We start from the raw sequence: 27,038 nt of genomic DNA, 5'->3' as shown, positions 1-27,038 counted from the left end.
TGCTCCGACTCTAGAGCCCCAATTTGGACAGTATGCGAACTGTCATTACCTAAGTGTTGGTTGACCTCCGAAATGCTTTGACCAGCATCAAGGTGATGTAATCTTACAAACTGTCAAATGGAACCGCCGATGGAATACCAAAGTCAGAAGTACCCCTCAAAAAAGGTTCTATCTACTCTTTATCTGTTAACACAAGGTAACGGAATCGACGTAACACCTTATAATGTGGCCCTCTTAAACCTTGCGGTTTCGTCAACGGATCCACAGGCGTGTATCGTTCTTTTTGCGACAAGACTCCGCCTCCCGGGTCTCCTAAGTGTGAAGGTATGGGCACGGGGAGAGGGCACCGAATACCTATATTTACACTTAGAATTTTTTGCGTCCGCCCCGGGATTCGAACCGGCGACCTCTGGATTGTGAGTCCAGTGCGCGGTCCGATTGATCCACACAGGCAGACAAACAAACCCTTTTTGAGGGTTACTTCCACCCGTCGTTACCATTTTGCAGAGGGTTACTACCGGTAAACTTGAAAAAAAGGATGGAAGTAACCCTCAAAAAGGGTTTGTTTACCTTGTGAACCCTTTTTGAGGGGTACTACTGATTTTGAGTGAATGGTCAAAACTCTGGTCCAAGTTCTTTTAAAAGCCACAAAAATAGCTAAAAATACCAACCTTTTTCTCAATTTTCCCCAGTTTGGCAGCGCTGCCAGCGCGTGACAAGATCGGATGCACATTTCAGGCGCAAACGTCATCGCCGACGTCGTTTTCTTCGCCCATTTCGCTACTGTTTTTCTCCTCTACTTTTCTGTCTGCACCTGGCAAATTAAGCGCATACTCTTCCCACAATTAGTGTCTATCGGGCTTAGACCATCTAATCGGCGAAGAAGAACGCGAAGAAATAAAACCCGAAGGAATGCAGCGCGCAATCGGAGGAAGAAGAAACGGAAAAGTCATAAAAAGACCGCACTCGCGACTGTCATCGTCGCAGCAGCGCAGCTGAGCCTGATTGGCTACTGGTTTGGCAAATGTCGCTTTCGTTTGAAATCGGAGCGGGAAATACCGATGTTACTTTTATATTTCTAGATTTAATGGGCTGCCCACGATAGCTGGTGTGGAACGCATCGGTACCCTGGTTTCGTCAGCCCGATGTAGAGCGAATGTGAAGCGTTTTTCACTGGGTAGAAATCTATGCAAAATTTGACAGCTCTTTGTTTACGTTTAGCAGGCGTGCACTCTAAAGGGAAAAAGGTCAATTTTAATCTTAAATACAACAAAAAAACATCCAAAATTAGCTTAAATTGGTCCAAAAACCCCTTCAAAACCGGATAACCCGTGCGGACACTCCCCTTGGGCAGAGAGGTGACCAAAAAGAAAACGGCCACCACCCAAATCGGAACGGTCTCGTGATCGAAAATCTGCATCATTATTTTCGCGGCTGCCTAAAAGAGTAAAAGTTTGGGAATGTCCAACCCGAAGGAGGAGGAGGGGTGGCTGCGGCTACCGGATGCGCGATCCAACCCCAACGCCCAAGGGCATCTGGACTCTGGTGGTCAAAATATTGGAAACATATTTTCACCGAAACATTCGAACTCGGCGTAGCAAAAAAGTTCAGCAACTGACCGTTGAGGTTTTTTGTCCGTGCTTCATTCAGAGAGTTATTTCGCTTTCGGAGCTCTGGAATTTTTAGCGTGACGGAAGATTTTGTTTGGCTGATAATTAAGGGAAACACATGTTTGGAAATTTTTAACCACTTGTTACGAATTATTGCCATCGGTTGGCGAGGTTTTTTCTAGGGGCTTGGTGATAATTAAATATCCTTATCAGTTTGGTTGGAGAAAATTTGACACAGATTTGATGAACTAAAAACTAAAAACTAAAAACTAAAAACTAAAAACTAAAAACTAAAAACTAAAAACTAAAAACTAAAAACTAAAAACTAAAAACTAAAAACTAAAAACTAAAAACTAAAAACTAAAAACTAAAAACTAAAAACTAAAAACTAAAAACTAAAAACTAAAAACTAAAAACTAAAAACTAAAAACTAAAAACTAAAAACTAAAAACTAAAAACTAAAAACTAAAAACTAAAAACTAAAAACTAAAAACTAAAAACTAAAAACTAAAAACTAAAAACTAAAAACTAAAAACTAAAAACTAAAAACTAAAAACTAAAAACTAAAAACTAAAAACTAAAAACTAAAAACTAAAAACTAAAAACTAAAAACTAAAAACTAAAAACTAAAAACTAAAAACTAAAAACTAAAAACTAAAAACTAAAAACTAAAAACTAAAAACTAAAAACTAAAAACTAAAAACTAAAAACTAAAAACTAAAAACTAAAAACTAAAAACTAAAAACTAAAAACTAAAAACTAAAAACTAAAAACTAAAAACTAAAAACTAAAAACTAAAAACTAAAAACTAAAAACTAAAAACTAAAAACTGACAAAATTGACAATATTGACAAAATTGACAAAATTGACAAAATTGACAAAATTGACAAAATTGACAAAATTGACAAAATTGACAAAATTGACAAAATTGACAAAATTGACAAAATTGACAAAATTGACAAAATTGACAAAATTGACAAAATTGACAAAATTGACAAAATTGACAAAATTGACAAAATTGACAAAATTGACAAAATTGACAAAATTGACAAAATTGACAAAATTGACAAAATTGACAAAATTGACAAAATTGACAAAATTGACAAAATTGACAAAATTGACAAAATTGACAAAATTGACAAAATTGACAAAATTGACAAAATTGACAAAATTGACAAAATTGACAAAATTGACAAAATTGACAAAATTGACAAAATTGACAAAATTGACAAAATTGACAAAATTGACAAAATTGACAAAATTGACAAAATTGACAAAATTGACAAAATTGACAAAATTGACAAAATTGACAAAATTGACAAAATTGACAAAATTGACAAAATTGACAAAATTGACAAAATTGACAAAATTGACAAAATTGACAAAATTGACAAAATTGACAAAATTGACAAAATTGACAAAATTGACAAAATTGACAAAATTGACAAAATTGACAAAATTGACAAAATTGACAAAATTGACAAAATTGACAAAATTGACAAAATTGACAAAATTGACAAAATTGACAAAATTGACAAAATTGACAAAATTGACAAAATTGACAAAATTGACAAAATTGACAAAATTGACAAAATTGACAAAATTGACAAAATTGACAAAAATTGACAAAAATTGACAAAATTGCCAAAATTGACAAAATTGCCAAAATTGACAAAATTGACAAAATTGACAAAATTGACAAAATTGACAAAATTGACAAAATTGACAAAATTGACAAAATTGACAAAATTGACAAAATTGACAAAATTGACAAAATTGACAAAATTGACAAAATTGACAAAATTGACAAAATTGACAAAATTGACAAAATTGACAAAATCGACAAAATTGACAAAATTGACAAAATTGACAAAATTGACAAAATTGACAAAATTGACAAAATTGACAAAATTGACAAAATTGACAAAATTGACAAAATTGACAAAATTGACAAAATTGACCAAATTGACAAAATTGACAAAATTGACAAAATTGACAAAATTGACAAAATTGACAAAATTGACAAAATTGACAAAATTGACAAAATTGTCAAAATTGACAAAATTGACAAAATTGACAAAATTGACAAAATTGTCAAAATTGACAAAATTGACAAAATTGAGACAAAATTGAGACAAAATTGAGAAAAAATTGAGACAAAATTTAAACAAAATTGAGACAAAATTGAGACAAAATTAAGACAAAATTAAGACAAAATTGAGACAAAATTGAGACAAAATTGAGACAAAATTGAGACAAAATTGAGACAAAATTGGGACAAAATTGAGACAAAATTGAGACAAAATTGAGACAAAATTGAGACAAAATTGAGACAAAATTGAGACAAAATTGAGACAAAATTGAGACAAAATTGAGACAAAATTGAGCCAAAATTGAGACAAAATTGAGACAAAATAGAGACAAAATTGACAAAATTGAGACAAAATTGAGACAAAATTGGGACAAAATTGAGATAAAATTGAGATAAAATTGAGATAAAATTGAGACAAAATTGAGACAAAATTGAGACAAAATTGAGACAAAATTGAGACAAAATTGAGACAAAATTTAGACAAAATTGAGACAAAATTAAGACAAAATTAAGACAAAATTGAGACAAAATTGAGACAAAATTGAGACAAAATTGGGACAAAATTGAGACAAAATTGAGACAAAATTGAGACAAAATTGAGACAAAATTGAGACAAAATTAAGATAAAATTGAGACAAAATTGAGACAAAATTGAGACAAAATTGAGACAAAATTGAGCCAAAATTGAGCCAAAATGAGCCAAAATTGAGACAAAATAGAGACAAAATTGAGACAAAATTGAGACAAAATTGAGACAAAATTGAGACAAAATTGAGACAAAATTGGGACAAAATTGAGATAAAATTGAGATAAAATTGAGATAAAATTGAGACAAAATTGAGACAAAATTGAGACAAAATTGAGACAAAATTGAGACAAAATTGAGACAAAATTTAGACAAAATTGAGACAAAATTAAGACAAAATTAAGACAAAATTGAGACAAAATTGAGACAAAATTGAGACAAAATTGGGACAAAATTGAGACAAAATTGAGACAAAATTGAGACAAAATTGAGACAAAATTGAGACAAAATTAAGATAAAATTGAGACAAAATTGAGACAAAATTGAGACAAAATTGAGACAAAATTGAGCCAAAATTGAGCCAAAATGAGCCAAAATTGAGACAAAATAGAGACAAAATTGAGACAAAATTGAGACAAAATTGAGATAAAATTGAGACAAAAACTACATAATTTTTTATTTTTTATTAGTTATTTTTTACATCCCCGTTTTTCATAGATTTGTTAGCTTTAACTATAATTAAAAACATTGTATCATTCCCATATGGTTCCAAAGAATCAGACAAAGATTGACCCACCAACTAATTCATTATCTTCTTCTCACAACCTCTCCCCAACGAGCAAGCTTAACATTCGCGACGACACCCTTGACATTGCACTTTCCTTTGACCAAATCTCTCCACGTCCTTTCGATTTCCTTTGCAGCATGCTCAACAATCGCAATCTCTTTCCCCAAATCTCCCGTTTCTCTCTCTTCACTCTCTCTCTCGGCCAAAAAATCGCCGGAGGGCTTAAAAATCCAAAATCGCTTCACTTTGAGACCCCCTCGTAAAATGAGAGGAAAAAAAAAACGAACCAAAGATTTTTTTTATTTTTCAGTGAGAGTGATTTTTTGTCGTCTTGCGGTGAGAGCACGAACTTGAACCTGACTTGACTCCATCGAGAAAAAAAAAGCTCGCGAGAGAGTGAGAGCGCGCAAAACCAGTCTCCACGATGGACCCCACAGAATCTCAAACTCTCTCTCGCACAAGTTTCGCGATCGTTTCGCGCGCTTGGATCTCCTGGAGTCTGATGTCTCGCCGCGCCGATGAAGTATAACGTTGAAAGCCAACAGGTGAATTAAACACTCTTGTCGAGACAACCGCACCGTCCGGACGCGAAAACCGGAGCCTAGCTAGTGATATTGGGGGTTCGTCGCTTATTTTCGGGGAGCGCCGCGTTGAAGTCACCGCGCGTTTTGTTCGCGTTGTTTGTGCACTTGTTTTTCCTGTGTGACAATTTTGAAACAGTGTCAAGGTGGATTAGCTGCAGACAGAACCGACCGGATATTCCGGGGTGGATTTTGTGACCTAGAGTCACTCCAGAGCAGGAAGACTTGAGAGCTGTGCCACAAGGATTACCAAACAGTGATTGTGAGTGTTGAAGGCATACCTTCCACGAATAAAAGTGCTCAAAAGATTCAAAGTGTTTCAACAAAAAATAACAGGAAAAAAATACAACAACAGCAAAATAGCAAACAAAAGTGATTCAACGGAAAGCGAAAGTGCAAAGTTTTACCCGCCAGAACAAAAAAAAAAGATCATCCCCAATTTCGAGGAAAGTGAACGCTGAACTATCAGACTTGAAGCTGAAAGCAGATCCAGCGTGGTTTAGTGCGGAGTGGTGTGTTGTCCCTTGATTGGATTTAAAAGGAGATTTTATTTCCTGCGGCAGCCCAGTTTTCACAGGTAATTTTCAACCAGGACTAGGGAAAGCTATATTTTGCGATTTTTTAAATTAAAAAAAAACGTAACTTTGGAATTCCAAGTTAATAATTTTTGTGTGGCTTGGAGTCAAAAATATAAATAAATTACAAAATTCTTGAGATTTTACGCATTTTTATATCTTTTAACACCTGGGCTCCCAAGCTTAGTTAATTTTCTGCATCGTTTTTCATTTCAACAAAAAGGTATTAATTTTTTGACTCATGTTGATATGAATCTTTGATGGTCAAAAGTTGGCCTTGATATTTTATAATATTTTTGTAACAAACTTTAAATAGAAAGAATCAAGCAAAACATTAATTGTAAATTGTATTTTATATAATCATTCTTTAGAAATCTATAAAATAAGCCAAACAGATATTCTGAAAGTTTTATGTTTTGCGTCTTTTTTAGAATTTTCGAAGCTGGGCAAAATAATAATTAAAATTGAATCATGTTTTTTGAAATAAGCGTTTACAATGATTTATGTTTGAAAAGAATCTGATAAAAAATAGTTTCTTAAAATCATAAATATTTTCCAAACTATTTGCAACAAGTTTGAAGCATTATATAAATTTAAAAAAAGAGGTTTAAAACTTGTTTTGTATTTTAAAATTATTAGATTTATTATTTTGGGAGACAAAAATTTTAAAAAAATCTCTTTATTTTAAGTTTTTGTCTCCCAAAATTTTCTCAAAAAATAGCAATTTTAATAAAATTTAATTTTTAAGGACGAAAATTAGTGTAATTTAATGCAAACTTAAGCTTTTTTGCATTTTTTTCACGTGATGATTTTTTTCCCATGAATTCATTGAAACTTTGCAAATTGATAGTAGTAGCAAAACTACTATTATGTATCAAGTATTTTGTGATACTTTTGGTATAAAATTACGATAATTATGTTTGAACTTTGATTAAGTTTTTTGTTATCTCTTTCCTCGTTCTAGACCGTTCTAGACAAAAACTACAAATAAAATTTGTACTACCTAAAGTGAATTTTCATCTATTCTTAATTTTATTATAAAATTCTCGAAATTGTTGTTAGACTTTTGAATTAGTCAAAAAAGGCTACATTTGAAGAAATTCAATTCATTTTTAATCATGAGCAAAAGATTTGTATCTACTGTTTATTAGAATCTAATTAAAAATAGTATCTTGAAATTATCAATATTTTACAAACTTTTGGAAGCAGCTAACTGTCACATTACTGAAGCATGTTCTGAAACTTTTTTTTTAATTTAAAAAGAATAAATATGAAAGAAGTTTAAAATTTGCTTTGTGTTTAGTTTAACTAATTAGGCCAACTAAATTATACTTATAATTTTCTTTCTCAAAAATTTTCTTCATAATATCAGAGAGAAAAAATATTATTACCTTTAAATAGAAATATTTAATGAAAATGTTATATTACACAGAAAAAAATAATGTAAATTTGGAAGCTGTAATTTTGGAAGGTTGAATATTACCACTTTTTTGATGTAATTTTACCTCAATTAAGAATGAAAAAGTGACATTACACCAGAAAAGTGGTAAAATTACACATTTCCAGAGGTAAAATTACACCTTTTTTCTGACATAAATATGTACCGCTTCCCAGATGTAATATTACCATGATTTTTTTTTTCTGTGTACTAAAAATTATATTTTAAATACGTTGTATAACGTTTATTTTTGCATAATTTATGGGCTTCAAGCTTCTATCTCGAATAAAGAGTCCAACTTTAAGAAGATTTTTTTTCGTTTTTGTTCATTGAAACCTAGAAAATTGAAAACTGTGGCATAACTGCTATAAATATTAAATATTTTGTGTAAACTGTCTTGGTTTGAAATTTGTATCTAAGTTTTTTTTTAATTTTTTTTTTCCTCGAGCATAGATAAGCATAAGTCAATTTGCTTCAATTTCTTAGAATTTTGAATAAGTTAGAAAAGGCACATTTAAATAAACTGTGAGCCAAGACCAATGAATTTGAAGTGTTTTTAAGCACATTTTTTTTATAAAAAAAAAAAACAAGAAATAAATAAAATATTTAAAAAAAACTTTGTTTTCGTGTTGGTTTCAAAAATGGGTTTTAATCCGAAATAAAAAAAGTTAAATTTAATCATTAATTTCGGTGTTTCTTTTAGAAGCGAATAAAACAGGAAAAATTTTGTCACTTTTTTATTCTTTCTTATTCCCTAACAATTATAAAACTAAATCATTTTTCATTTTTCACTCTTTATATTTAGGAAAAATCTACTGTTTGGAAGTGAGACCTGTTTGATGTGACTTTGCCAATGTTTTAAAAATGTATTTTTTTTCTGGGGCAACTTTGGCTGTGTATTTTTACTAAAATTTCCTCTATATTATGTGAAAATATGTATATTTGTTGTGTACCAGACTATGCCTCCAAGAATTTTTGATTACAATTTATAGTAGAAAATATAAAAAAAACAAGCAAAAAACTGAAAAAGTGAATGTAAAAACATGAAAAAATGAGCAAAAAATGATAAGAGGTGGTAGAGTTAGCGAAATACTATCAGAAACAAACAGAAACTAAACAAGATAAATGTAAAATAAAAGACTAAAAATGAAACATTAAAAATATTAAATAAGAAAATTATATTTTTCATAGAACAAAAGTTGCTCAAAATGCCCTCCTAAACACAGAAAAAAATCGAAAAAAATTGGACAGTAAAGAGTAATGGATTTTTCATAGTGGTCGTAAAATGATAGATTAAAATTTCTCATACACATTGAAAAAAAAAATCCTCAAATATTTTTTTTGAAAAATAAGTCTGCAATTTACAATTTACAATGATGTATCACCGATAAATAGACTTAAAATATTAAGCCTTTTAATAGAATATTCATCGATCACTTCTCCTTAGAGTCTTCTAGTTGTGAATGTGCGCATCGCTCGAATTGTTTGATAGTGTTAGTGCCTACAGTTTCATTCAACTGTCAAACGCGTGTAAGTGAGCGGTGGTGAATTCAAAAATCACGTGATGGGTTTCAGTTATATAACTATTCAATAAAACTAGAAAATTATTTACTAAATTTTGAAGCAAAATAAAAAAAGCAAATTAAAACATTAAACAAATTCTTAAGTTTTACGACTATTTCTGTTGTGTGGACGGTGTGGCCTAAAATATAGATATTTGTAAAAAGTCTAAGTATCCATATTTGATAATAAATACAAAAATTACCGTCAAAACATTTATTCTCATAAGGTTTACAATCGTTTCTATAAGTTTTAGTTTTGCTATTTTGTAGGGCGAAACACTTAATAAAACTTACATTTGTCTGAATAGTTCAAAAAAAAAAATGATTGTCAATGTATTTTCCTTTGAAGAACCACAACAAAAATTCTGTAAGAATAAATATCAAAGCAACCATCAAATGCAATTAAAAACGTGCGATGGTGAACTCAAAAAAAAAACCCTGATTTTGAGATGAAGTTTAGACAAAAACAAAAACTGGAAATATAATTTGATATAGCCTTATTAGATTTAAAAATTATTTTACTTCTTGATTTGTTTGGGGAAATTTTGTAGGAAAAAAAAATATCATTAGTCAACATAAATTGAAAAAATGCATAGTTGTTTCCCTTTAAAGAATACCACAAAATGTCAAACTGATTGATTCCAGCTTTTGTATAGATAAAAAGATTAATTAACATAAAACCCATCACTAAAATTATCAAGCTGTGAATGACAGTATAATGCAGTTTAAGGCATAAGGTGGTGAATTTAAAATTTTCTGTGGTGAGTTTCGGTCATTTAAATTGACCGTTATATTGGTGATTGAAGGTTTGTTTTTTTGTGACCTCCGGTTTAATAGTTCTTTTAACGTCTGCAACGCATTATCCAGCCAATTACCACCAATCTATCTCAGATGTATTTTTAACAATTTGACCCACTTTAGCCGTAACACGTTTAGTGAAAATTGTATAAATTTCCACAAATTCGATCCACTCCAGTCTACGCTCAGTTCTCAGCATTGCCTTCTCCTCCTAATGACGTCTCCCGCTGAGAATGATGCACTGGTCTAATGCACATATCCAGTACCTCGCAGCCATCCGAGTGGCAACTGTCTGGAAATTTGGAATCGGTTTATAAATACCCACAAAAAAATAAACCGTAACGCGCACCGGAACCATACTTCCCCTTGGGCGCGTGTGAGTTATTTATTACACATTTTTTTTTGTTTAACAGTAAACTCGACAAATTGATGACACCGTCTCTGTGCCTTTCTTCAAGGTGTGACCACATCGAATTTTCGGATGCCACCAGAGTGGGTCAGTATGGAACTGTCCAAAACCCCGTTACCCATTACGTTTCGTCTTCTTGTGACGAAATCTTAATTACGAGCTTTGATTGTCTCACGGTAGTTAATCTAGTGTGCAAATTTGACTCGGTGTCGCACGGCGAGCTGTCAAAAAGCGCGTACACGCGAATCGAAAAGAAGCCAAGTTGTGGGTTTAAGCTACTTTTGCTGCGTGGGTTAACCTACAAAAAATTCACGAAAGTTCGTCGAAAGTAAACAACCCACAAAATTAAGATGAAAAAAACGAGAGCAAAATTAATGTTTATGCCTAATTTAATTCGGCCTTGGCAAATAAATAAGGGAAGCAGGTGAATTACCGTTATTGGGTTTACAACTTGCAGTTTTCGGGGCGCTCGGCTCGTTAAACCAACTAACCTTGGTATGGATTGCAGGTTGTTAGCCAAAATATCGACAATTACAGGGTGAAATGGTTTCGAAACTTAAGGGGGTGGTTTCCCACCGTGCCCAAAAGCCGGTCATTGGAGCAGGGTTTCATTTTTCGCTTTTGGGATTAATGTTATACAAGTGGCAGGGTGGATTACGGTGTACGATGTGTGAGTGCAGTTATTATGAAGTCGGTTGAGCTTGTTAATTGAGCGATTTGAGCTTTTAGTGGGTGTAAATTGATTGATGAATAATAGATAGACATCGTGAAGCAAATAATTATTCCAAATTTGCTATAAAATGTCTCAAAAGTTTTGTTTTTTTTTACAACAAAAGAGAACAAAACTGAGTTATTTGTTTAAGCGCTCAACAGTAAACTGTTTTTTCGAACTGTCAAATTTACACGTTCAAGAAATTGACTCAATATTGAGTTTAGCGTACTTTTGTTGCATGGGACAGCAAAACAACAACATTGCTTGACATTTCCAGCAAAACAGTTCCACATAATTCAAATTGTCTCCGCCATAACTCATCGTTCGATGATCCCTGAAGATGCACTTTTCACATGAAGAAAAGGCCTCCACAACAAATGGCCAATTTACACCGCAATTTTTTCCTCCAACCTTCCTCCGTCCAATTCAGTGGCTCCCACAATTCACTTTCTTTTTCTATATGTCACGCGGAAATACCACGAGACATTCCCCCCTCCCCCCTTCCCCATTTGAACTCAGGCCCTCACAAGAAGAGCTCACAATTCATCTCCACATACGCACCCTTTGAAAAAAAAGGTCTTGGAAATTTTTCACAAGAAAAGTTGTGCACCGTCGTTATCATCTTTCACCTGGCTGTTGTGTGGAAGCGGCAGCAGCTGCTGGAGGACAGGTGCAGTTCTCAGGGATGTCGACTTAATTTGACACACTTTGGTGACGGCTTTTTGCCGGCACAGACAAATGGACTTCTCAATAATAACCGTCAGTTCAAATAAAAAAACTTAGTTCAAAGATCAGCCGCTGCGCCACTAGTGGTGCCCAAAACATAATTTGACGTTTCTACACGCTAATTCTAGTGTCATAAATTTTTCGTTCGGCAATCGGCGGAAGAAAGTTTCGAGAAATCCTACACCTATTTTTATTACTAATTAAAAATATATGGATCACCCATAAAATTGACTAATCGAGAGACTTTTCAGCCCTCTTCCGTCATAACATCTCGAGAAATGCCACGGAATTGGACGGCCATAGAGTGGGAAACGCCGTTGAAAGCGACTTCAGTGGAGAGTCACATAAAAATGAAGGCAAAAATAAAACACATTTTATTTCTTCGAGACTTCCCGGCAGGTCGGGCTGGCCGGCCTGCCGGGAGGGACCGAGAGCGAAAATTAGCGGTTGGTTAGAGAGTCTGTGGGTCACTAGTGGCAATCAGGGGCGCGGCGGCTATTTGACGACATGGGACGAGAAGTGGTCTTTGAGGAGTTTGGCCACCGGAAGATTTCGCTTTCTGAATTAGTATGAGAAGGGTAAAAACTGAAAGTTTTTGGAATTTATTGGTCTTCTTGTAGAACAAGCTTTTGATTAGGAGGTTTATCTCCAAAATGTAGTTGTTATTTAACCAAATATTTTTACAAATTGACTTAATTAAAAATATCAAGCTAAATCAACTAGAAAAGACATTGTACAAAAATCACGAAAATGACTTTGACTTATACTCTGTTTGTGGCAGAACGAGTTTTGCCGTTCACAATAAAAATCAAATGGTTTGATAAAATTTAATTTTGCCAGCCCGCACTCAAACGAAGCTTAATTTTGATGGATTTTCACAACATTTTGGTCAGAAACGAAATATTTTAATTTAGCTTAATTATGTGATATTATTTTTCACAACGATAAAGCTTATTTTTCTGCGTACAATGATTTTTAAATCAATTTAAAAAAACTAACTTGACGGCCCTTCTTGACAGTAAAGGTCCTACTTGACAGATAGTTCCAAGGGGACCATGGTTAACTTATCGAAAAAATGTTGTCTTGCCAATTTATGTTTTTTCATTAGAATGAAAGGAAAGTGATCAGAAATGGTTTTAAATCGTGTTTTTCATCGTTGTTCATAAAAATTGACATAGGACATTTGGACCCTATTTTTAAAAGCATTTTTGTTAGAACACAACGAACTTAAACATTTCTCGTTTTTTTATCTCTTTAAATCATAAGTGATTCTAGAACGATATTGTTTGATATTTTGAAGCTTTCGTATGAATAAATTTGTATCCTCAGCTAGTTTTTTATACCTTTTTTAAATCTTCAAGTAAAATTTAATTTATTTATATTTCATGGCATTTTCAATTCCAACACATTGTTTTTTTTGTGGTGATCGTAAGTTGTTAGATTAAAGTTTCCCATCCATCTTGAAAAAAAAAACCTACAACATTTTTAAAAAGAAGTCTGCAATTTACACTGTATCACAGACAAACAGACGTAAACCATTCAGCATTTTTTTTCAAACACCCATTGACCCCTTCTCACTAGAGCCATCTAGTGGAGAACATTCGCTCGAATTGATCGTGTTATTGTCTACAGTTTCATTATTAATTTACCAATTAATATTTATCATTAAACACTTATTATTCTAAATTTTGTGTAAAAAAGCCATGTTTATGTTTAATTCTTCTCACAGTTTTTTTAATATTTAAAATATCTTTCTAAAATTAACGTATTGATACCAAGTCCTATTGAACATTTTAAGCTTTCACTAACATGATCTTTTGATATTGTAGTAGTTTAAAAATTTAATAATTCAAAAAAAACTTAAAATACCATTATACAGCAATTCCATTTGAAAAGAGCCTAAACCGACAAAAAATTCTCCGATCGGGCTCAAAATTTTTCTAGCTGAAATAATAAGACCTGTATTTTTTTGTTTGGCCATTAGGGTGACCTACGCCTTGTTAGGGTGGTCCGAAAAATTGCAATTTTCTTCGATTTTTGCAAAAACCACCATTTGAAAAGGTCGTATGAAAACTTAAAATGGCGTTTTGACCGTGACCGTGACCAAAGAGCCTATGTCTGAAAGTATTTTCATCGGATTTCTCAGAAAATTTTACATAACATATCAAAAAATTGGGGATGTCGAACCGTACATTTCGGAGGTATGATTTTTTGAAAATAAAAACTGAGTTTTTCGACGCGCTTGCGCAAAAACAGTAAAATGACGAAATCGGATAAAAATCAACTTTATTCACTAAAACTGCGATAACTTTAAAATTTCGGCGATGACCTGTACTGCCCATGATCGCATAAATGTCCCATATGCATTTTCATCGTTTTTGAGTTAATGATGCAGTTTGGTTCAAAATCGTGTGCTCTTTCAGAAAAGCCTATAACATCCAGTACTTTGTTCTGGAAATCAGGAGGAAATCTAGTTTTTTAACGAAAACTTAACACGTAGCCTTATGAGTGGGACAAACTTCAAATGCGTTTTTCTCAGCTTGTTTTTTTTTGCATATGGGACATTTATGCGAACACGGGCAGTGTAGATGTTTTGGTATCAAATTTTTTGAAATTGAAAGACGCAACTTTTGGTACCATAACATCTATACTTATGAAACTTCTTACTATTTTTCCCAAATAGCCAAACTCATCACCTTTCTTTTGCGTCTAAGACAGCTAAAATCGGATGAAATGGCGCGGAGGTATGATTTTTCGAAAAAAGAAGTTTTTGCGAAAAATGACGAAAATGGCAATTTTTCAGACCACCCTAACACGGCGTAGGTCACCCTAATGGCCAAACAAAAAAATACGGGTCTAATTATTTTGGTCAAGGAACCCCAGAAAAAATTTGAGCCCGTTCGGAAAACTTTTTTTTCGGTTTAGGCTCTTTTCAAATAGAATTGCTGTATAAATACTCAAACTTTCATAATTTTCATTGTCAAATCTCCTGAAATTGTTATGCATTCTCACTTAGTGAGAGTTTTTTGTGTAAAAAGCCAAAATATTAACAAAGTACACAGAATTGTTGTTAATTTGAAAAAAAACTAAATTTTCACAATCTACCGTACTCATTTTATTTAAATTTTTAATATGGGCATCGACATTTTGTATGCATTTTCACCTTATTATTTTTTTTTATGTTAAAATATTCAAATTTACACAAAATACCGTATGTCATGAAAATATTCAAACTCGCATGATTTTTATGGGTATTAATCGATGCGAAATTGTGTTTGCATTTTGACGGTTTTAGTAACATATTAAAATTTTACAAAATACCGTATTTAATGAAAATACTCAAATTTGCATAACTTTCAAGATGGGTATCAATCGACGAAATAAATATCCAAAATTATACATTTTCACTTTGTTAAAATTTTGTTGCATACTCAAATTTTCATCAAATGGGAAAATACTTAAATTTTCTTAATTTTAATATAAGTATTAAAGGATCCAAAATTATGTACACCCAAAGTATAAGAACGAGGGAATAGTCCTCACGAAAAGAAACGTGAGGAAAGTGCTATTTTGCGAGAGTATAATCCTTTCGCGTGTTCATTCGTTCATTGGAACAGTTCATCCTATTGAGTGGCTTAAAAGGACAAATGAACGCCACTAAGTCACCGAACCATGGTGGCCCGTACGGCAAAGGCACGGTTCAATATGCCTAAGGTCTTGGGTTCGAGTCTCGGTACCGGTACTTTTTTTTTTTTGAAAGATGAACTTTTTTTGAAGATGAACCCATGAGTAAAGTACTCTCGGTACTTTTGAGATTTATCCTATCCGTCCGCACACAGTACCATTTTACTACCGAATCGTGCTCTTTATCCTCTCGTATGCCGATGCCCAGTTCTGGGTGTATGTTGATTTTGACTGTTTCAGAGTTTTTAGAATAAAATATTAAAATTGTCACAGAATACCGCATTTTGTAAAAATGATCGAATTTCATAATTTTTACTATATGTATTAAATGATACGAAATTTTGCATACAATTCCAGTGGTATGATTACCATCATGTTAATTATGGAAATCGGAGTATTTTCATAAAACTCATTCATCATAAAATTTGGTATTTTGTAATAAAATTAACGTTTTACAAAAAAAGCTGTAAAATTTTGCATGGTTCTATGTATATCCATAATGAAAATTATGAAAAATTGAATATTTTTAAAATATACGGTATTAGTTTTAATTTGAGAATTTTACAAAAAAAAACCATCATTAATGAAAATACAATTTTGGATTCAACCATGCAACTTTTAAACTTAAAAAAAGTATGTGAAAATATGCAAAATAAAAGTTAAATACTGCTAATGGCCTATCTACAATCACTTAGCTTAGAACATATAAGTAAAGTAGTTACTTAGGAAACTCTGCAACTTACGTTCGTCATCCACAATCAACTTAGAAAACTTGCTGGGCTGATATATGTTGCTATGCAGTTGTTTGTTTATCTTTGATATGGAAACGTCAACTTACCGTAGATTTTGAAATTTTCCAAACCAAACGTCAGTTTCTAATTTGATTACTTTTCCATTGTAGAAACTCAGATTCATTTCCATTGATTCAAATTCCTAAGCTAAGTGAAATTTTCTAAGCTAAGTGATTGTAGATAGGCCATAATTTTTGCATGCAACTTTCAGCTATAATGTAGTTGCTGTGGGCTATTCACAAACCACGTAGACCTGTTAGTATTCTTAGAAAAAATATTTACGTAATTTGTCAATGGTATCTAAAATACACAAGTTTTCATAAATTGTGATAATTTTGTGTAATGATGAGAAACCTCATGGAAAGTATGGTTTCTTTTGAATAAACGTGTATATTAAAAAAAAAACCAAAAATATATGAAAATCCATGACCTAAAGTTAAAAAATAGTATTTATATGTTTTCATAAAGGTAATATATCGACATCAAATGTCAGGTAATCAAAAAAAAAAACATATTGAATTTTCTTTATTACCGTTACTAAGATGAATCGGGAGTGCTGTTTTAGCCTCATTATTGCATAATATTTGGATATATTTTTTATTGGATGCGATTAGAACAAGCACAGAATTACAAAAAAAGTGCATCGTTTACTAAATTTCAAGCTTACAAGAGCTCTCAAAACTGCTTTCCATATTCAAACTGTAGTCAGGATTAGTCTCAGTCGACGGCAATAAAAAAAAATCAAGAAAAAGGGTCATTTTTTTATTTTGTAAATGGCATTTTTTTCTGCAATTCAACATATTTTTCTTAAAAACGATACGCATGATCGAAATTTCACAAAAGTTATTTTTCATAATATGAATTCATGAATTAAAAAATATGTTGGGAGTTTAATTTCCAAAAAATACAATTTTTTAAATCATTATAACTCGCAACGGACACAAGTTGACAGTTTTGGTCCACTAAAACATAAACAAATATAAAATCAAAAAAAGTAAACTTAGTTTTAATTGGTTTCTTAAAATTATACATTATTTTTTGACTGCCACATTTAGCCTCCAAAGTCCTGATCATATCTTTCATTTAGCCGAAACACCAATATTATCAGAAAATCTATACTCGAGAAACAAAAAATGCAGCCCTCAAATTTATATGGAGAAACCAACGATGCAAAATGACTTATTTGGAAATAAGGAATATATGGACAAAATTTCATACAAATGAAAAAAAAAACTAAAAATCTTGACATATACTTTTCTGTCTGTGACCTAAATTTTGAACATGATAAAATGTTAACATTTAAACGAAATCTTACTACAAAAAATTTTTATCTTTCTATTTAAGAAAAGAAAATCTCATCAACATCAAACCTGCTCGTCATGCCTCATTGAACTCTCTTCCTTCTTCATTTGTAACAATTTTCCCGACAATCCAATTTGCGTCCACTTGTCAAACCACACGCTGATTTGCCCCGTGCGCTCTCTCTCCAAGTTCAATTCCAACAACTCCTCTCGACGACACTAATTTCATCTCCAAACAGCCTCAAACTTTTCTCTTCTGCTGCTGCTCATGCCGTCCCCCGTAACAGGCAACAAATTCAAAACAAATAACCGCACAGTGCACTACTTAACATTCCAACCTGTCTTCCCCCTTCAAACTCAACTCTGAGTCTCTGCGATCTTGAGACCCCTCGTCAACTCGACACCGCGTGAGACCCCTCGACTTGGGTTTCACTTTCCGCCAAAACACACCGCCGCTCCAATTTTCTTCCCCCTTTCCGCGGCCCCCCCCCCCCAGTAAATTCCAAATCATAATCGTAACGGAGAAGCAGCGCAACCCACTTGGCTTACCCCTCGGTCGGTCAAGTTCCCGCGGCGACCATCGACGCCGCCGCGACTTGATGTCTGCTTGAGGTCTGGTTTTAAGGTTTTTTTTCAGTTCATTTCTGGTTTGTTTTGCGTGACTGCATTTTTTTTATTAGTGGAACTGAGCATCTCTTGGATGCTGATGAGCGGAGCGGAGTAGAGCTGCTGTGTGTCACTTGTTGACGGTTATTGCGACGGCGGGGCTCCTCAAGTTGTCATCTTGGTGCCGATGGGGAGTTTACATTACATTGAAAATGGTACTGAATTTAAAAAATGAAGACATAATCACATATATCTAATTGAAAAAAAAATGTTTAATTTTATATTTTGATAGTTTCGTTCTAAACACCAATTTTTTAAGGTAGAAATCCGTAATAAAAGCACAATATGAAAATTCCATATAAATTTAAAAGTAATTATGACCCTTTTTATGAACTAACCCTCAAACTTACCCTCGGGATTTGAACTCATGACAGTTGGATAATGAATCTACCATGACAATAAAATCAACAATACTGATACAAAACAGACATTACTTTAAAAACAGGCGTAACGAAAATGTTCAAAAAATATCAGACATTTTAATTTCATTTTTAATAATCTATTTTGTACATTTGGCCTTCAAGCTCGTTTGAGCTTCAAATTTTGCCCGGCCTCCAACAACTTTGAGCACCCCTGGTTTAAACTACTGAAATAACAGCAAACACAATTTTAGTTTGTTTTGCTGGCAATACGGTAACATTCTTTTGTCAGTTTGACAGATCATGAGCAATCGTAGATTTTTAGCCATTTTATGCCAAGCCTTTTGAGAAAACTACTGATTTGTATACTATAAAATATTCCAAACAGAACATAACACACCAAAAAACACACGTTTAAAACTAGATTTTTACAGCGTCCAAACAGTTAAAGTCATAAGTGGCATTTTAGTTAGACAGATTAAATATTTACTGATTTTTCTGCAATGATTTTGTTTCATTGCCAAATTTCAGCATAAAGTGACGACTAATAAATTAAGTTATTTATTTTGATGAAATTGCAATCCAAAATATAGTATGAAGAGCGTTTTTCGGTCCATTTTCTCATGCTAAGCAACCTTTAAAAAACATATTTCACGCTTTTTCATTGACACCTGGAAACCCCAACTTACCTTATCAAATCTATTTGCCTTGAGTTTCAACATAACTTTGACAAATTTCTTTTCAAGATGCTGTACAATAATTGATGAGCTGAGAACTAATTTAAACTGTTGACACCTATTTTATTTTAAAAAGGTACATTTTTCAGCACAAGCAAAAATCAATTTGTCTAAATCTACAATCGTTGATTTTGGGAAACATTGGACAAACCAAAATTCATGTTTAAACAAAAAGAAAAAAGTATGATTTCCGTTTTGAAATTCGTCGTTCAGTAAAAGTACGTTCTTTAGACTTCAAAAATATGGTTTTAATGTAAAATTGAATAAGTAATCGTTAAAATTTCGCAAAAAATCATCTTTTCGTAAAAAAAAACCTTTTATTAAATTTTCAAGGTTATATCTCAGTAATTCAAGGTGGAATCAGCAACGTCAAAATAAGAAGATTGTAGATTTATTTCCTTTATTGAGAAATTCCAGCTCAAATCAGGAATTTTTCTGGTACTTTTGTATCCGACACTCTTCGATTTCAATGAAACTTTGTAGACATGTTATCCTGGTCCTATATAAGCCATTTTTGTGTATATGAAGCCGATAGTACTCGAAAATAACATTTGAGAAGGGCGTAAGGTATTCAAATATTTTTGTATTTTGTAATTTAAAAATTACTATATCTCGAAGCCGTTGCGTCGTATCAAAAAGTGGTCAAAGACAAACTTGTAGGAAATTGGACGGGCTTTCTGAAAAAAAATACACTGAAACAAAAATACACGCCACATCTATGAGATTTTTTGGTTTTTAAGTCTAAAACTTAAATTTAAAGGTGATGTCACGATTTTTGAGGAAATAGCCTAAAATATAACTAAAACACTGATGAAAAATGCAGGATGGTATGTCTCTCCTTGAAAAAATACAAAAATCATTTACTAAAACTGTTTTTTTTTTTTGAAAAGTGGTCTAAACGTCAAAATTTTCAAAAACCAATAGTGGGGATCGATTCTCCAGACTATTTTACATAAAAGTCTCCATATTGACCATTGTCCTATGTCCAATCCTTGGGAAGATACAGCGGTTTTAAAAATAAAAATGTTGAAAAAAAACGGGTTTTTTGTGGTTTTTGGCAATTTCTATATGACAGACTTGGGTTTTCCAGTCTCGTCAATATTTTTACCAGAAAGCTCGTCCAATTTCTCATAAGTTTGCCTTTGACAGCATTTCAATTGGATCTAAGGGCTTACAGATATAAGCTTAATTGCATTGCTAATAACTGAAAATATAATATTTTTTTTAGTGTGGTAGAAACCAGGACAGTAAATTTTCTTACGTAAATATAAAAACGATATAAATTAAAAAGCTGTCAAAGGCAAACTTATGGGAAATTGGACAAGCTTTCCGGTAAAAATATTTACGAGACTGAAAAATCAAGTCTGTCATACAGAAATTGCCAAAAACCACAAAAAAAAACGTTTTTTCAACATTTTTATTTTTAAAACCGCTGTATCTTCCCAAGGATTGGACATAGGACAATGGTCAATATGGAGACTTTTATGTAAAATTGTCTGGAAAATCGATCCCCTTTACTGGTTTTTAAAAAATTTGACGTTTAGATCACTTTAAAAAAAACAGCTTAAGTAAATGATTTTTGTAATTTTTTTAGGAGGACAATACCATCCTGTATTTTTCCTCAGGTTTTTGGTTATATTTTAGGCTATTTCCTCAAAAATTTTGAACGAAAAAAAATCGTGACATCACTTTTAAATTTAAGTTTTAGGCATAAAAATCAAAAAATCTCATAGATGTGCGAGTATTTTTGTTTCAGTGTATTTTTTCAGAAAGCCCGTCCAATTTCCGACAAGTTTGTCTTTGACCACTTTTTGATACGACGCAACGGTTTCGAGATACAGTTATTTTTAAATTGCAAAATACAAAAATATGTAAATACCTTACGCCCTTCTCAAATGTTATTTTCGAGTACTATTGACTCCATATATACAAAAATGGCTTATATAGGCCTAGGATAACATGTCTACAAAGTCTCATTGAAATCGGAGAGGGTCTGGTACAAAAGTACCAGAAAAATTCCTGATTTGAGCTGGAATTGCTCTATTTCTAAAGATATTTTTTTTTAAATAGGCAGTACATAACTAAAAATAATACATTAACACAAATTTTTTAAAATTTTAAATGGCATTTTCCACATGCAAATTAATCAAAAGCATTCCTAATAAAATCTTAAACTTGTATGAAAAAAAAAAAACAAATGAAACTGAAAAATTAAAATGCAGGTTATTTTTTTTCGAAATTATTGAAAAATAAATTTTGCGTTAGAAAACTTACATTTGAATCTGCAACATTTTTTTTATTAATTAGTTTTATACAGAATATGAGTGAATTTGGCATAAATTAAAAATTAATAAAAAATCTGTACAAAAGTAACACCAAAATTATTTCATTATTCAAAGATTTCTTAGAAATATTCATGACCATAAATATATCGTGAATGAAAAAATATGACCACAAACCGAAAATAAACCACATTCAGCACGCCATTTATTGACCCCCCTTCACGCAATCACCATAAAATAAACTAATCCAAATGCCTCTTTTTTCTCCCCGTCACAAACACTGTGAACCTGTTTGCGTTCCGAGAGCAAAAATAAAAACATAAAACGAGAAAAAAACCTTCCCATCGGTCAATGTTGTGCCGCGGTCCCCCTTTCCCGAGTGTGCCAACGATACGCACATAAACATTTTATGATTGATTAATGACACATTGCATCCGTCGACCCCCCTGCTGCCCTACCCCACGTTCAGGAAATCGTCATCCGAGGGGCTCGCCACTTTCTTCAAAGTCCGAAAAAAAACGAGATTTTTTATGCCCTCGGGGGGAGAGAATTTTTGCGGAGAGTGAGAGTTGCTTTTTTCGGAGACCTCCACAAATTTCGGATCTTACAGGTGGTCAGCGTTTTTTTTTGTCTGGGGAGCGAGGAAACGAAAGTGAAGCAAATTTGTGGACCAAAATTTAAGCCCTGGAGCGGGGGGTGTTTGCGTGTGAGTTGTTGGTGAGAAAGGCCATATTATTTTGGGAAGTTGCCCTCGGGTGGTGACGATGGAAAGGAAATATTTGGTTGAAAGGGGAATTTTAATTGGGGATGGATCGATTTGAGAGGAAGAGAATCTCGCATTTCTGCATCAAATTATGGACGGAAGTGATTAGATTAGAAATCGGTTCAAGTTTGGGACAAGAAAGCCTGAAGATTTGTTGGAACTTTTTGAAAGTTAGACAATTAAAGCGTTGAAAAATATTCAGGTAGCTGAGACATTCTACAAAGACTTGAGGAAAATTTAAAAATAAAAAAGACCATTTGAACAAAAAGTGATTGAGATAACATGACAAGTGAGATAAACTCAATTAACCTAAATGACACCATTAGAGCCAAAAAGAAGGTGGGACAACCATAATAACCTAAGTCTGGAAATATATTTGAGGCAACAAAGATTTATTAGAAACGAACAAGACACATGAACTGAGACAACCATGTCAAATGAGACAGCCATGATAACTGAGACAACCACATCAAATGAGACAATCACATTAGCTGAGACAACTATGTCAAATGAGACAACCACATCATCTGAGACAAACACATCAACTGAGACAAACACATTAACTGAGACAACCTCATCAAAAGAGACAATCACATTAGCTGAGACAACCACATCAACCGAGACAACCACATCAACTGAGACAACCACATACATTTAGACAAACAGATTAACTGAGACAACCTCATCAAATGAGACAACCATATCAACTGAGACAACCACATTAACTGAGACAACCACATCCATTTAGACAAACAGATTAACTGAGACAACCACATCCATTTAGACAAACAGATTAACTGAGACAACCTCATCAAATGAGACAACCATATCAACTGAGACAACCACATTAACTGAGACAACCATATCCATTTAGACAAACAGATTAACTGAGACAACCACATCAACTTAGACAAACAGATTAACTGAGACAACCTCATCAAATGAATCAACCATATCAACTGAGACAACTACATTAACTGAGACAACCACATCCATTTAGACAAACAGATTAACTGAGACAACCACATCAACTTAGACAAACAGATTAACTGAGACAACCTCATCAAATGAGACAACCATATCAACTGAGACTGAGACAACTACATTAACTGAGACAACCACATCCATTTAGACAAACAGATTAACTGAGACAACCTCATCAAATTAGACAACTACATTAACTGAGACATACACATCAACTGAGACAAACATGTTAAATGAGACAACCGTATCAACTGAGACAAACAGATTAACTGAAACAACCTCATTAAATGAGACAACCACATCAACTGAGACAACCACCTCAGCTAAACCAACCAGACAACAAAGACTACACTGACGCAATCGAGACAAACAACTCAACGATCGCCCTCTAAACCAGAAGATCAACAAAGCCCGACGCAGTTTCACTTTCAACCAACCTCCTCCAACCCGTTCCCGTCCCACCACCCGTCCAAAAGCTACAAAGTTGCCGCGGCGCAGAACGTCTGCGCCGCCGTTGAAACCCCCTCAATTAGTCCGCGTCTGTCGCTTATCTGCGCCGACTTAGCAAATTCAAACAAGCATTCCGCCATTCCACCCTGATTAGATAACTCCGCTTCTTCTAATTGATTAAGCCCGCCATTAACTAATGACCACTGGCCCTATCAAAACCGTCCCACCTCCTTCCCTTCTTTTTTTCGTCTTCTCACCAAGTTGCCGGCTTGACCCTAGATGACTTGCGCGTGTGACTTTGCGAAACCGATGGGGTTTTTGTTTTCTATCTTTTTCTTTGGAGGAAATTGAGCTGAGACAACTTTCCCGCCCCGATAATGGCGGTTGGGACGGCACGTACCAAATCGGTTCGGGAAAACTGTGCAGTGGGGTGAGGTTTGGGCAGCTTGGGAAAGGGTTTGGTTTGATGTCGAAGTTTTTGATTAAGTTCTAAAAAAAAATAAAGTGAAAAAAATAGGAAATTTGAAGACAGTTGAAGACACTTGAAAGATTTGTTTGAGACAATTTAAGACAATAAAAAAATTAGGACAATTGATGACAATTGAAAACAATCAATGACAGTTTAAGACAACTAAATGTAACTCAAGACAAGTGAAGACAACTAAAGACAGTTAAAGACAATTGAAGACATCTAAACACAGTTGAAAACAACTAAAGACAATTGAAGACAATTGAAGACAATTGAAGACCATTGAAGACAATTGAAGACCATTGAAGACAATTGAAGACAATTGAAGACAAGTGAAGACAATTGAAGACAATTGAAGACCATTGAAGACAATTGAAGACCATTGAAGACAATTGAAGACAATTGAAGACAAGTGAAGACAATTGAAGACAATTGAAGACAATTGAAGACAATTGAAGACAATTGAAGACAATTGAAGACAATTGAAGACAATTGAAGACAATTGAAGAACATTGAAGACAATTGAAGACAATTAAAGACAATTGAAGTCAATTGAAATCAATTGAAGACAACTGAAGACAATTGAAGACAAATGAAGGCAAATAAAGACGATTGCAGGCATTGCATGTCTGAAGGAATTTAAAGGCAGTTTATGTCAGTTGGAACAATTGAAGAAATTTGAAGACAATTGAAGACAACTCATTAAAATTGAAGACAATTGAAAATTGTCGATGTGAAAATTGAAAACTACTTTAAAAAATAGTTCAATTGAAGGCAACCAAAGGTAATTGAAGACAGTTTGAACATTTGAATATGAATAAAAATGATTGAATACTGATAAAATTAATGTGGATTGGAACAATGGCATTCAACATGATATTGAGATATTGAAACGACTAAAAAGTCAACTTTAAGACAACCACATACATTTAGACAAACAGATTAACTGAGACAACCTCATCAAATGAGACAACCATATCAACTGAGACAACCACATTAACTGAGACAACCACATCCATTTAGACAAACAGATTAACTGAGACAACCACATCCATTTAGACAAACAGATTAACTGAGACAACCTCATCAAATGAGACAACCATATCAACTGAGACAACCACATTAACTGAGACAACCATATCCATTTAGACAAACAGATTAACTGAGACAACCACATCAACTTAGACAAACAGATTAACTGAGACAACCTCATCAAATGAATCAACCATATCAACTGAGACAACTACATTAACTGAGACAACCACATCCATTTAGACAAACAGATTAACTGAGACAACCACATCAACTTAGACAAACAGATTAACTGAGACAACCTCATCAAATGAGACAACCATATCAACTGAGACTGAGACAACTACATTAACTGAGACAACCACATCCATTTAGACAAACAGATTAACTGAGACAACCTCATCAAATTAGACAACTACATTAACTGAGACATACACATCAACTGAGACAAACATGTTAAATGAGACAACCGTATCAACTGAGACAAACAGATTAACTGAAACAACCTCATTAAATGAGACAACCACATCAACTGAGACAACCACCTCAGCTAAACCAACCAGACAACAAAGACTACACTGACGCAATCGAGACAAACAACTCAACGATCGCCCTCTAAACCAGAAGATCAACAAAGCCCGACGCAGTTTCACTTTCAACCAACCTCCTCCAACCCGTTCCCGTCCCACCACCCGTCCAAAAGCTACAAAGTTGCCGCGGCGCAGAACGTCTGCGCCGCCGTTGAAACCCCTCAATTAGTCCGCGTCTGTCGCTTATCTGCGCCGACTTAGCAAATTCAAACAAGCATTCCGCCATTCCACCCTGATTAGATAACTCCGCTTCTTCTAATTGATTAAGCCCGCCATTAACTAATGACCACTGGCCCTATCAAAACCGTCCCACCTCCTTCCCTTCTTTTTTTCGTCTTCTCACCAAGTTGCCGGCTTGACCCTAGATGACTTGCGCGTGTGACTTTGCGAAACCGATGGGGTTTTTGTTTTCTATCTTTTTCTTTGGAGGAAATTGAGCTGAGACAACTTTCCCGCCCCGATAATGGCGGTTGGGACGGCACGTACCAAATCGGTTCGGGAAAACTGTGCAGTGGGGTGAGGTTTGGGCAGCTTGGGAAAGGGTTTGGTTTGATGTCGAAGTTTTTGATTAAGTTCTAAAAAAAAATAAAGTGAAAAAAATAGGAAATTTGAAGACAGTTGAAGACACTTGAAAGATTTGTTTGAGACAATTTAAGACAATAAAAAAATTAGGACAATTGATGACAATTGAAAACAATCAATGACAGTTTAAGACAACTAAATGTAACTCAAGACAAGTGAAGACAACTAAAGACAGTTAAAGACAATTGAAGACATCTAAACACAGTTGAAAACAACTAAAGACAATTGAAGACAATTGAAGACAATTGAAGACCATTGAAGACAATTGAAGACCATTGAAGACAATTGAAGACAATTGAAGACAAGTGAAGACAATTGAAGACAATTGAAGACCATTGAAGACAATTGAAGACCATTGAAGACAATTGAAGACAATTGAAGACAAGTGAAGACAATTGAAGACAATTGAAGACAATTGAAGACAATTGAAGACAATTGAAGACAATTGAAGACAATTGAAGACAATTGAAGACAATTGAAGAACATTGAAGACAATTGAAGACAATTAAAGACAATTGAAGTCAATTGAAAT

General features: G+C 33.4%; 1 protein-coding gene across 1 annotated transcript in view; it reads left to right on the top strand.

Moving 5' to 3' along the window:
• The first annotated feature begins 5,585 nt into the window (after positions 1 to 5,585).
• Positions 5,586 to 27,038, top strand: part of LOC6052430 — a 101,386-nt gene continuing 79,933 nt past the window's right edge. Inside the window, exon 1 of the mRNA XM_038248169.1 lies at positions 5,586 to 6,173. The gene's annotated coding sequence lies outside the window, so the exon portion shown is untranslated. The remainder of the gene's footprint in view (positions 6,174 to 27,038) is intronic.

This window comes from Culex quinquefasciatus, chromosome 1 (assembly GCF_015732765.1).
Source record: "Culex quinquefasciatus strain JHB chromosome 1, VPISU_Cqui_1.0_pri_paternal, whole genome shotgun sequence".
Classification (NCBI taxonomy): Eukaryota; Metazoa; Arthropoda; class Insecta; order Diptera; family Culicidae; genus Culex; species Culex quinquefasciatus.
This window is presented reverse-complemented; position numbering and strand designations above follow the sequence as displayed.